An 11,276-nucleotide genomic window follows, 5' to 3' on the forward strand; every position below is an offset into this window, starting at 1 on the left:
TAATACCCGCAATTTTGGAAAGCTTGAATTTTATTCTCTCCAGCTCAGTGTTAAGAGAATCGCTGTATGACGCCTGGAGTTTGGTTTGCAATCTCATCATTTCTGAGAAAAGAATTGATTCTTCGTCACGTTTTCGTTTAGTTTTCTTCTTTGAAATAGCCTATTGTAAAAGTAGAAATTTCCATTTTAATCATTTCCCAGTACAACCCTTTGTCGTTGACTTGTTCATGCTTTTTTGCAAACATTGGAATTTTAAATGTTAACAGCTCCACTTAATTAGTATCTGACAGCAAGGAGTTGTTAAACTTCCAAAACTCTGGCCCTCGAGGGAGTTCACTTTCGTTGAAAGACATGGAGAGAGCGACGGCGGAGTGATCTGAATAAATGGTTGGGAGTATTTTGCAATCTTTTACGTGATCTTTTTGCTGCTTTGAAATAAAGAAGTAGTCAAGTCTACACTGTATTTTAATTGACGGGTTAGCCCATGTAAAGCCTAGTTGATCTGGATTCTTGAAACGCCAGGAATCAAGTAAATTATGTGTTTTGATTAACGACGGAAGCTCGTCGAGAGAGGCTTTTTTCCTGTCTATCGGTCTACCGCCTTTTTTGTCTGAAGTGCTAATTGTACAGTTAAAATCACCTCCCAACACCAGGTAGGGGATCAGAAATTCTTTTGAAACGTCCCTGAGGGAAATAACTTGTTGGGTTGTGTCATTCGGTGCGTAAATGTTTACTAAAACCACTTTCGTACCATCAATAATAGTCTCGGCTAAAATACATCTGCCAGGATTATCCGCATTAATTTTTTGGAAGTCAACGTCAAGACGTGGTTTGAAGAAAATCATGACTCCTCTACGATGAGAGGAGCCATGACTGGACGCGATTTTGCCTCCCCATTCTGTTTCCCATCTTTTGATGGATTCCGGCGAGGAATAAATTTCTTGCAAGAAAATTATATCCGATTGCTGTTGGTGGAACCAACGAAAAACTTGTTTATTGAACAAGGGCGTTTCGAAAACTAGGACCTAAAGACTTCAAAAACTAAGACTCCTAGATAAGTGAGGCCTTGAAAACTAAGACCCCTAGAAAACTAAGATCTCGAAACATTCGTTATTGGGATGAGATCAACGACGCGATCGTCAACGAGAACGCCACAAAACAAGAATATCATTGGTTAAAAGACGCAAAATAAGGCAAAAAAAATCGTGCTGCACGTGCGGCACGCATTTTAGCTTAATTATGTTTGCTGTACTCTGCACAGCAACGACGTGAAACCACGAAGTTTGAGATTTTAACGACAAGGTGAGCATACAAATAGAAACCTTTCATTACATAGTTTTACTCTGAAACCACTTGTTGAATTTAATTATTTCTAGAATACTTCGCCCATTGTAGGACGTGAACGAGATGGAATAATCGGGAAAGACGTATGACAGTGCGAAGTTATATTCTGAGGTGACGTCGACTTCGCCGTCGTGGAGAAGTCCCTATTAGTGACCTTCCGATTGGAGTACGAGAACGACCTCGAGTACGAGTTTTCTGTACTGGGCACGCGCATTGCGTTCAAAGAAGGAGAACTTGAAGAACAAGAACTTTCGAAATGCGCTTGCTCGGAACTGAGAACTCGTACTCGTATACGTAATCGTGGTCGTACTCAGTGCAATCTGAAGGTTGCTAATTGTGTCAGGGAACCCGAGATTGACCTGAGAAACACGCATGACAGTGCTTCAATTCCAAGGCTCAGATTCATTGATAGTTCCATCTACTTTAATTATGTATCATCCATTTGGAGTGTTTTTTAGAAGGTATCGAGAACAAGGTTCTACTGGCCTGAAACAAGAGTAGTACTGTACGTGACATAAATTACAAGCGTGACAAAAAAACAAATGTGATAACCTGAATATGTCATCTCTCCTGAGACGACCAAGAATACAAAAGATTTTTACGGTATCTTTATATGAACTGAAACCAAGCTAAGGATCATTTTGTAAAAACTTCAAGACAGTCATCTCGAAAAAATGTCTACCTAATTTGGTGTCTGTTGGTGTCATCGTGACTAAAAGTCCAAATGGCAATTTCCTGTTGGTAAAGTATATTATCGACATATTAGAAGCCATGTTATGTAAACACTTTTTACCAATTTTAAACATTGTGTCTTCCCCCTCCCATATATCGTAGGGCGGGAATGATCGTCGGAACTTTTTAAAAATACCCCTAAAAGATACTGGAGTCTTACGAAGGTAGGCGTAGCAACATAAGATTTTTACGCCTAAAAAACACCAGCTGAAAAATGAACAAATTTATAATGTTTAAGCACTTTTAATAGTTCCGGAGACGTCAACTTCAAACACCCTCTTCTTGAAAAGTTTAGGAAAGCATTGTCAAAATTATAAGATCTATTAAATTCAAGACAAATAAAGATATCCTAAAAGATACCAGCTTGGACTTTGGTGGCCCAAAAACTGTTTAGACACCCTAAAAGATACGACGATCATCCCCGCCCATTGCCAACTGGAACCCCCCCCCCCCCCCCGGAGGTTTTTCACTAAAAAGAAGAGAAAACGATGTGATGATAAAAAATTGAAAAACAGGTTCAAGAGAGGAGCCTTGAAATTCAATCTTGTACTCGGCGCTTATTGAAACCACATTAAGATGTACATGCAGGCATCACTTTCTCAGTTGTTTTTTAAGACCCTGAGTGTTGGTCCAACCGGGGTTTTTGATCCCGCAACCTCCCACACGGTAGATAAGTCCGATGCTTAACCAACCTTAAGTCCCGGGGGCGGGAGAAACTCCCATATGAAAAGATAGGGGGTGCTCGTCGGAAATTTTGAAAGGAACCCCTTAGGGCCGATTTACACGATACGATTATGTCGCATGCCACAAGCGCACTACAGGTCTACGACATGACTTACGATTGTCGCAGCGTTTTAAAACATGTTTTAAAATGCTACGACATTTTTTCTGACGTACACAACAATCGTAAATCATATCGTGGGCCTGTCGTAAGCCGTTGTCGCATGCGACAAAGTCGTACCGTGTAAATCGGCCCGTAGAGATACCAAGATACTGTCTTGTGGGCGTGGCATGAAATTTTTTTCACCTCAAAGAGGTACCAAATTATGGGTTTTAATAAGACCAAATTAAAAAATAGTTAATTATCAAATGTCTCTTTTCATAATTTTTCGTCTCACTACCCTAAAAGGTAACGCTAAAGCTCACGTTGTGGACCTTTTGAAACTCAACACCCTAAGAGGTACAAAAACCGCCCTTTTAGCTTCTAAAAGGTACGACAAGTACCCCCTTCCTAGTCTTTTCGTATGGGAGATGGGTCTCAAGTGCCATCAAGGCGGAGGACTTTTCCTCGAAGAGAGTTCATCAATAAACGAATTTTTCGAGGTCTTTGTTTTCGAGGTCTTAGTTTTTGAGGTCTTGGGTCTTGTGTCTTATTTTTCGAGACACACCTTATCTTACACCTTAAAGCTCAGCTGTAAATTTTGGTTGACCCTTTGGTGGCCATAGAAGCAAATGAGTCTCATTCAAAAAATGTGGAAATGCTTCTCATCCTTTATAGTAATCCTCATATGGCATGGAGCTCTCGGTGTTGTGGTCAGGCCTCATTTCCCCGGGGGGAGGGAGTACTTTCTTATAAGAGGTTAATGGGGATGTGCTCCTGGATGGGGTCGCATTTTCACCACTGGATTGAGTATAATGGGGTTACATTTTTAGTAGAGTAGCCTGTGTACAGCCGCCCGCTCTCCGAAAAAAAAATCCGGAGAGGAGCGTCTGTGATTTACCGTTAGTAATCGTGTTCCGGAAAAATTTTGCATACATTATTAAGTGATCTACGCTGACCAAAATTTGCGTGGCTCATATTTCGTTGGTGCTAAATTCTCAAAATGATGGTCGATGAGGTAGATTTCAAACGTGCATTGAAGAGAGTCTCCGATAGTTTTAAGATACCTTGGCTTTATAGCATAGAAGCACTCTTAAAGGAAAGGACGTATTTGCAAGTCTTCCAACCAGGTACGGCTCTGATCTTCAGAACAGTACACTCAGATCGTTGCCGATGAGCTGTTATTTTCCTCGGTGTGTTCACATCTCAAATCTTCCAGGGCATCACGCTTTGTAAATTGTGCTTGACAATGGCTAAGCTGGTCCGAGCAAGGCGTTGGGATTACATTGACTGGTAAGGAATAGCGGGAGACGTTTTCGAGTGGACAATCTCTTGAATAGTGCTATATTCACCTCGCGAAAAGCGCTTCGTTTCCTTTGCGCTGACAACAATTTAATTCCTACAAATGTACGTCGAATCGATTTCCACTTTACACTCCATAGATAACAATTCCGCTCGTACTTTAAAAGAAAAACCTCTTTGACAATCAAAAAGATTTTTATCCGTATATTGTACCGTGCTCAAAGTACACACGAACTCACGGTGTTGATGTGTTGATGTGGAGAAATAAAAATAAAAACCAATCAAAACTCGTTGTTTCAATGATGTAATGATCGATGGGTAATAACCAATCAAATCATTTTCCACACATTCCAGGAAAAATCACGTGGTATAGAACACGATTATCAACGGTAAATCACAGACGCTCCTCTTTTTTTTTTTTTTCGGAGAGCGGGCGGCTGTACATAGGCTATAGTAGAGTTACTAGAATGGGGTCGCACATTCTTGGGATTTCTGAGATAAGAAAATTCTGGTAAGCAGGGATTTAAAAATAAGAAGATGCGCGGTTAAAAAATGGCACTGAAATGGTTCGTGCTTTTGTTTTAATAATTAACAGTCGGCTCGGTTGGGTACGTTTGCCAACATTTACGGCTAGCAAATGTACCAGAATGTTTGTACTGTAGGTGAAAAGTAAAGTGTTCTACATTCAATTTAACAAACGTGTCAATTCATTTAAGGATGACCTACTTAAAGGTCTTTATAAGGTAGAGGCATAGTCATGCAGAAAGTGACTAAGTTGGCATAGCGAAAATGACATTTGCTCAAAAGTGACTAAGATGGGGTCTATGATTGGCCACACAATAGACTATAATGGGGTAGGGGTTGGGCACCGTACAGCGATTTTAAAAGCTGACGTTTCGAGCGTTAGCCTTTCGATTCGCTCTGACGAAGGGCTAACGCTCGAAACGTCAGCTTTTAAAATCTCTGTACGGTGGCCAATTTACATTATCAACTCCGTTGATAAAACCAAATTTTTGTATACTACTTCCCCACCGACGCAGCACCACAGTTTCTTTAGAAACTACCCCCTTCATTTACTTGACATCTAGCCGATCTCGTTTAATACAATAGGGAGCTTTAACAACGACAACGGCGACGTCAACGCGAACGTCACAAATTTGCATATTTAGTGGGCAAAAACAATAGCTTTGCACGCTCTGCACGTGTGTTTTTCATTTTTGTCTATTTCTTTGCCGTCGTCAGCAAAACCACATTGTGAAATGACCAAATTTCAGGTTTTATGAAAGACGCCAGCATTTGAAGATAAATTTTCATTTTCTCCTCTAAATAAAGTGCCGCTCATAACGTTTTCATTCCAGAGGGATTGCCATACCTTTCTCGCATTAAAAACTTGGAATAGTCGTGAAGTGATAACAATAATGAGAATTTATGTTTTGTGATGACGTTCACGTTGCCGTTCCTGTCGTCGTTGATAAAGTTCCCTAATGACTTATGAACAAAAACTTACACTGAAACCGACCTCATAATTTGGCTGCAAGACAGTACTCCGTTTCTATTCCCTGTAATACGGAGGACGAAAAAACACGCTTTTCAGAGAGTAAAAAAATAATGCTTACCACAGTATGGTATCCAAAGAAACAGGAAGCTCATAAATCTTGATCCAGTGTAATTTAATTTAAATAATTGTGAATTTTTACACATTATTTCGTGCACCCTTTGCAATCAAGTGCAAAAACTGTGTCAATTCGAACAGCATGGCAGAGTGCATTGCATCTGAACAATCAGTGGACTGTGCTTCGGTCGCATATCGGATTGGCTTTAATGCAGATCGTTGTGTGAAAATGTCCGTGGATTATAAGGATCACGGCATTCAGTTTAAATCCTTTGTCAAAACCTGTTATATAAAAGAATTATGTGAACAAGGTGATAGATCGTTTCAAGAGTGTCGCAAGACCACCAGCTCGACATGTGAACTAGATTGCTGTTCCGGCGACTACTGCAACAGTGGTACGGCGCCAATTACTAAGCATCTTGTGATCGCCGCTTGCGCTCTGATGTCCCTGTTCCGTCACTGAGCAGAGCTTCCGTGGGCAGCAGTTTACAATTCATCCCATGTTTTGGTATTTTGTAACTATCTAGTCATTTAGATGAAGAAAAGTGCAAACAGATAAAGTTTTAGGATTTGTATCTCTTCAGGATGCATTAAAACAGTGACGATTTTGGCCGTAATAGTCAGTCATGATATCGAGTCCAATTTTTGAATGTCTTGAGGCCACGCTCGAACACCAGGGAGCTTTAACAACGACAACGCCTTCGGCAACGAGAACGTCACAAATTTGCATATTTAGCGGGCAAAAACAAGAGCTTTGCACGCCCTGCACGTGCGTTTTAAATTTTTGTCCATTTCTTTGACATCGTCGGCAAATAGCCGAATGTAAGGCTTTATGGAGGACGTCAGCACTAGCAAATAAATTTTCATTTTCTCCCATAAATTAAGCGTGACTCATATGGGTTTCATTCTTGGGGGACTGCCACTCCATTGCCTTGTTTAAAAGCTTGGAATGGTCGTGAAGTGATTACAATGGCGCGAATTTATATTTTGAGATGACGTTCTCGTTGCCGATCCTGTTATTGACGGTCCAGAGTCCAGAGTCCAGAAGTGTGTCCAGTCCAGCTTTCATGACATGCCGGAATAGAGAGCGTTTTCATTGAATGAGCAGGCAGAACCAATAGCGAATAAGCAAATGACTTTCAACTAATAAGCAATTACTTGCAGTCAACTTTCGGTTTGAATTAAAGAGCTTTTATACTCTTTATTTCGTGCAGCCTTTGCAATCAAGTGCAAAAACTGTGTCAACTCGAACAGCATGGCAGAGTGCATTGCATCTGAACAATCAGTGGACTGTGCTTCGGTCGCACATCGGATTGGCTTTAATGCAGATCGCTGTGTGAAAATGTCCGTGGATTATAAGGATCACGGCATTCAGTTTAAATCCTTTGTCAAAACCTGTTATACACAAGAATTGTGTGAACACGGTGATAGATCGTTTCAAGAGTGTCGCAAGAGCACCCACTCGACATGTGAACTAGATTGCTGTTCCGGCGACTACTGCAACAGTGGTACGGCGCCAATTACTAAGCATCCTAATGATGGCCGTTTGCGCACTGATGTCCCTGTTCCGTCACTAAGCAGAGCTTCCGTGGGCAGCAGTTTACAATTCTTCGCATTTTTTTTGGTATTTTGTAACTATCTCGTCATTTAGAGGAAGAAAAGTGCAAACAGATAAAGTTTTAGGATTTGTATCTCTTCAGGATGCATTAAAACAGTGAAGTTTTTGGCCGTAATAGTCAGTCATGATATCGAACATTAGGGAGCTTTAGGAACGACAACGCCCTCGGCAACGAGAACGTTCCAAATTTGCATATTTAGTGGGAAAAAACAATAGCTCTGCACGTCCTGCACGTGCGTTTTTAATTTTTGTCCATTTCTTTGACATCGTTAGCAAATAGCCGAATGTGAGGCTTTATGGAGGACGTCAGCACTAGCAAATAAATTTTCATTTTCTCCCATAAATTAAGCGTGACTCATATTAGTTTCATTCTTGAGGGACTGCCACTCCATTGTCATGTTTAAAAGCTTGGAATGGTCGTGACGTGATTACAATGGCGCGAATTTATATTTTGAGATGACGTTCTCGTTGCTGATCCCGTAATTGCCGGTCCACAGTCCAGAGTCCAGAAGTGTGTCCAGTCCAGCTTTCATGATATGCCGTAATAGTGAGCGCTTTCATTGAATGAGCGGACAGAACAAATAGCGAATAACGTGTACAAGTATTCCCGCTTGTTCATAAAGGGGGCTTCCGACAGGCTCATATATCATGTTAACAAGGACGTGATATTATCCTGATCGTCTTTCCTCTTCATTAACCCCCCTAAGGGGCTTAAATCGTTTCACTTTCTGTCCGGTCCAATTACCATTCGGTACGCGGCTAAATCTGTAGAGGCCTTAACGACTTTCAACAAAGCAACTGCTTGCAGTGAACTTTCGGTTTGAATTAAAGAGCTTTGGGTGAACTTCATACAAAAACAAGAAAAACGAAATTGAAAATATGTCTGCAGCTGACGCAAGGCGCTACCAAGAGGCAACACTGTCAACTTTCCGCTTTGCGTGCCCATACCATCACGGAAACGAGTATGCTTTTCAATAGGGCCATTTATACGAGAGAAAATACAAATTAGACGCGAACACCCCGTATAAATGGTACAAAATCTACGTTCACGGCCTCATACAAAAACGAAGTAAGTCAGACGTGGAACTTTTCATGTGCCGAACCTAATTCTTGGAGTAAACAAATACCATTTTCAACGGTATAAATAAGGAAATGAACTGGAGAAAGAACTTTGAAACGACTGATTTCCATTCCATCCCATTTTGCCTCAGAACGAAAAGCCAAAATAGTTACCTTGATAATTTAGTCGCTAAGTTGAAACAGCTTTATTTGCTGTGCTTTTTTATATTCCAGGAAATTGCGATCATATTGAGATGCGAATGCACACCATGAATTTTAGTTCATATAAATAGCGTTAAGGCAAGTTGGGAGTCAACCGTGCGTTGTGAGCTGTCTAGTTTTAGAATGTTCTTCCCAGTTTCTCGAGAACGCTCTTGACGGTCGTCACGCTTCTCGGATTTCTCTTCACAGAGCACACGTAGTAAAGTGTCACTACTCTCTACTAGCCAATCATCGGCGCAGTTATATCGAAAAATTATATTAAAATAATTTATGCATTAGATTCAATTGTTATTATAATTTGCTCATACAACTTTTTGTTCTGATTGGTTCGTTTAATCATTCTGTCAAATTTGATAAGCATCTCATTGACAACTGTCAGGTGTGTTCTTAATGTAAGGTGCGGTTATCAACTGAGCTATTTCGTTGTTAAGGAGCTCGATCGGAGAACTGCGCGACTAATCACGGTTTCAAGATGAAAACCCTGTTTTCCTTGGCTTTTTTGCTCTGCATCTCAGCTGGTGAGGTTACTTTTACTTATAACCATCAATTTGGTACCGTACTGATTCCGAACAAAGGTTTACAGAGTTTACATCAGGGTTGAATTAGTCCCACCCAATTCACACTACTTCTAAACTTCCCACACCATGGTTTGTTCAAAATTATCTAATCTGGCGCCTTCCTCTTGTCATTCTGTGTTTTAGACATGTGGGTTGTTCAAACTAGCATTCAGGTTAGAGAAGTGGTCAAATTGATTGAACGAATGAACTAGAAACACCTTAAGACTCGAGGGCTACTTTATAGTATTTACCTGAAACTGCCTTGTCATTTTTTATGCTACAAATGGATATTCATACTCGCATTTCCCTGTAAGTGGTAAAACATTGGTTCTTATTAGAACAATGTTTAAAACTGACTGAAGATAAACCTCTTTGGCCTCTACTTTTGTTATTATCGAACAAATGAGTAACTGCGAAAATGTTTGCAAAACTTTTGTCTCTTCAATAGAGTGTGCACGAATTCTTTAATCCCTCTTCAACCGAGTGTGCAACAAGAATGATCTAGAAACAATTTTAACTCGAGAGCTTGTCCACAACGTTTGCTTTAAAACAATTGATTCCTCGGTAAAGAGACGCATTATGCGTCTGGACGAAGTATCCACTTTAGTGCGTCTTCGAAGACGAACTAAACTGGATAGTTCGTCCAGGCGCATTATGCTTCTTGTGCCCGTCTTTACACTAGACGAATTTATTAGACGCAGAAAAAATGTTTGTCCCAGACGAATTATGCGTCTCATATAGTTCGTCCCGTCTTTACACTAGATGGATAACATGAGAGAAGCTTAATTCGTCTGGACGGATTTTACGTCTCTAGTATAAAAACGGCCAATGGGACACAAAACTAATTGGGAATTAGGAAGAAAATATCATTGCGCTTGATTCTCTGAAGTCCCAACTTGGAGCTTAATTAATTGTTGAACGCCCTGCCATTTACTTCTTCTTCAAAGAATGCCGCAAAATGCTAACAACGCTTGACTACTTGACATCAAGCCGATCTCTTTACAATGATTTATCAACAAAAATTTAAACTCGTTCTTACATTGAAACCGACCTCATAATTTGGCTGCAAGACAGGCAGTCCGTTTCTTTTTCCCTGTAATACGGAGGACGGAAAAACACGCTTTTCAGAGTGTTGTATCCAAAGAAACAGAAAGTTCATATGTCTTGATCCAGTGTAATTTACTTTAAATAATTGTGAATTTTTGTTCTTTATTTCGTGCAGCCTTTGCAATCAAGTGCAAAAACTGTGTCAACTCGAACAGCATGGCAGAGTGCATTGCATCTGAACAATCAGTGGACTGTGCTTCGGTCGCACATCGGATTGGCTTTAATGCAGATCGCTGTGTGAAAATGTCCGTGGATTATAAGGATCACGGCATTCAGTTTAAATCCTTTGTCAAAACCTGTTATACACAAGAATTATGTGAACACGGTGATAGATCGTTTGAAGAGTGTCGCAGGACCACCAGCTCGACATGTGAACTAGATTGCTGTTCCGGCGACTACTGCAACAGTGGTACGGCGCCAATTGCTAAGCATCTTGTGATCGCCGCTTGCGCTCTGATGTCCCTGTTCCGTCACTAAGCAGAGCTTCCGTGGGCAGCAGTTTACAATTCTTCGCTTTTTTTTTGGTATTTTGTAACTATCTAGTCATGTAGATGAAGAAAAGTGCAAACAGATAAAGTTTCAGGATTTGTATCTCTTCAGGATGCATTAAAACAGTAATGTTTTTGGCCGTAATAGTCAGTCATGATATCGAACAATTAGGGAGCTTTAGGAAGGACAACGCCCTCGGCAACGAGAACGTTCCAAATTTGCATATTTAGTGGGAAAAAACAATAGCTCTGCACGTCCTGCACGTGCGTTTTTAATTTTTGTCCATTTCTTTGACATCGTTGGCAAATAGCCGAATGTGAGGCTTTATGGAGGACGTCAGCACTAGCAAATAAATTTTCATTTTCTCCCATAAATTAAGCGTGACTCATATCAGTTTCATTCTTGAGGGACTGC

At 40.6% G+C, this 11,276-nt stretch overlaps 1 long non-coding RNA gene across 1 annotated transcript; it reads left to right on the plus strand.

Moving 5' to 3' along the window:
* The first annotated feature begins 9,092 nt into the window (after nt 1-9,092).
* On the plus strand, nt 9,093-11,001 carry LOC138010439 (uncharacterized). The gene is made up of 2 exons (XR_011124473.1): nt 9,093-9,227; nt 10,489-11,001. It is a non-coding gene; the product is annotated as an uncharacterized lncRNA (long non-coding RNA).
* Nucleotides 11,002-11,276: the final 275 nt, after the last annotated feature.

The sequence above is a fragment of the Montipora foliosa genome, chromosome 7 (genome assembly GCF_036669935.1).
Source record: "Montipora foliosa isolate CH-2021 chromosome 7, ASM3666993v2, whole genome shotgun sequence".
Taxonomy (NCBI): Eukaryota; Metazoa; Cnidaria; class Anthozoa; order Scleractinia; family Acroporidae; genus Montipora; species Montipora foliosa.